We start from the raw sequence: 2,721 nt of genomic DNA, 5'->3' as shown, positions 1-2,721 counted from the left end.
GCAGCGGGAGCTGGCAGGGGGGTCTGTGCGGCGCGGAGGTACCTGTTTAAGGGAGAGCCTGGAGGTCCCTGCGGCGCTGAGTATGATGCTGCCGGGGTCCCTGCAGTGAAGTGGAAATAACGCGCTATCTCCGCTGGAGATAGCGCGTTATTTCCACTTCACTGCAGGGACTCCGGCAGCATCATACTAGGCGGCGCAGGGACCTCCAGGCTCTCCTTTAATACAGGTACCTCCGCGCCGCACGGACCCCCCTGCCAGCTCCCGGGGGGGTCTTTTAACCGGGGGGGGGGGGGGAGAGCTGCAAAATTGTCCGGGGGGGGGGGGGCGGTGAAATTGTCCCGGCGGGGGGGCGCAAAAGTTTTAGTTACGCCACTGCTGCTGTCACCTAGAAACACACCGCGCAGCATCCCTGTCTCCAGTCTGCTGGGTGATTGTCCATACAGTGACTTCTCATGTCGTGTTACATTGTTTCTGATCACGCTGCTGTTGTAGACTGTGGGATTGTCTGTGTGACAGAGCCCCGGGGACTGTGTGCAGCGGTCGTGCAGTGCTCTGGCTGGCCACCCAGATGTGCTACAGAGGTTGCTCTGAGTGTGCTCCATCCGATGCTGCTGCCCGGGAGTCACTGAGACCTCTGCATTCTGTATAACATGACCAGCTGATTTCATGCATTTATAGTCATCACAGTTGTCAGAAAAGTTGTCTGCATGAACCAAGCTTCCAAAAAGGGAAAAAAAAACGGCAATTTACCGTTTTAAAAATGCGATGTGAAAGGGGTATAAACCGGTATTTAAAACGGTAATCTGGGTCACTGTTAAGGCTCTGACCCGTTTTAATTACCGTTTTAAATACCGGTTTTTAAAACGTGTCGGCGATGTGAAAGTGGTATTATACTTCAAGGGGCATACCTAACACCAGGTACTATATACATTAAGCTAAAGATACAAGGATTTTTTAAATACTTTCATTTCGTCTTAAGGGTATTCTTCTTCTAGTCATATGTTTTAATTTTCTCACTTATGTATTTGCGGTGTGGGTCTATAATAAATATTTATGGGGGTTATATGATATAATAAGTGTTGTGTGCTTTAACTCTTGTGTAAGCAAAAGAGACAAAAAAAGGGGAAAATAATATGTATAATTTATATAGATACTAATGTATATATCATTCCTATGTGTGAAGTGTTCAGTATCTTGTGAATTTGTGTATTAAATAATTGTAAAGTGTATATGCCATTTACCGTGTCATGTGTTTTTATATGATATGTGAATAAAGTTTAAAAAAGTGAAAATAAAAAATTAACAATGTGAAGATTGGGATGTTTATTTTATTTAACTACTTAATTTAATTCCTTTTTGAGTGAGTGTTTGTTTTCCCTCCTCAGTGATTTCTCCCCCCCCCCCCCCCCCCCCAAGTGCATTTATATATCTCTCCCCCTTATCTTTTCTCTGTTCTCCCTCTTCCACACATCTATTGGTGCTTAGCAGAGCCGGCCCTAGCCTAAATGACGCCCTAGGCAAGATTTTGGCTGGTGCCCCCTAGCACCGCCACTAGTTCCGCCTCTGACCCTGCTCCCCTTTCCCAGCACCATCAACCCTCATCATAGCAGTCATCATTTTGTTGCTCCTACCCGCAATATTTTAAATAGAAACAGTGCACACATTCGGTGCGCAGCCCAAACAGGGGTGTATTCTTGCTGGGTAGGGGCATGGCCACACAATAGTACCCCCAATTCAAATTATGCCACACAGTAGTGCAACTTTATTCACATTATATCATGCGATGGTGTCCCTTATTCACGTTACATCACACTGTAGTACCACTTTACCTTATATACATTACTCCTCAGATTATTCACATTATACCCTTAGAAAAAAATCCTGAGAAAATATTGTGTTTTAAGCACCTCCATGGCCACACTGCAACCCAGCACAAAGCAGTGTGTGCTGGGCAGAGGAGAAGAGCTGCAGCTGCTGCTGTCACTTAAGGGGAGGGGGCCCGGGGCCCCTGCTGGGCCCTTCCATCAGACTTTGGCCTGGGTAATTTGTACCCCCTACCCCTTTCTCTCTGTACCCCTGATAATACCACACAGTAATGCCCCTTACACATGACACACATTATAACCATAATGCCCCTTACACATTATGCCAACCTTTATTAATGCCCTTCATACACATAATGAAACACATAATGCCCATTACACATATGTTGCACATTATTAATGCCCTTATACACATGACACACATAATGCCTGTTACACATATGTCGCACATTATTAATGCATTTATACATGACACACATAATGCCCCTTACACATATGCCGAACACTATTGCACAACCAACCCACCCGCAGACAGCACTCGCACAGCCGCTAACACTGTGACCTCTGCCTCTGCTTGAATACAGATGTTTCCTCATACATCTTGCCTCAATAGGCCATGCAGCTCCTGGCCAGTTCTGCTAACGTTCGGTGCCTTTTTGCTGAAAATTCATCTTATTTCCATGGTTATGACCAGCACACACAAGGAGCTTCCGATAATTAAAATGATATGCGGCATGCCTATATTCTGTGTGCGACTGTGGCTGTACCTACATAGGGAATGCTATGTTACAGTGATTTCCATGAATACACTAGTTCATATGCAGATACAGCCTCACTCACACACAGAATATAGGCATGATGCATATCATTTTAATCAGCAGAAGCTGCTGATGCCCCC

Source organism: Crinia signifera, chromosome 6, assembly GCF_055691185.1.
Source record: "Crinia signifera chromosome 6, ASM5569118v1, whole genome shotgun sequence".
NCBI classification, from domain to species: Eukaryota; Metazoa; Chordata; class Amphibia; order Anura; family Myobatrachidae; genus Crinia; species Crinia signifera.
The sequence above is the reverse complement of the archived record's forward strand: the minus strand, read 5'-3'. Positions refer to the sequence as shown.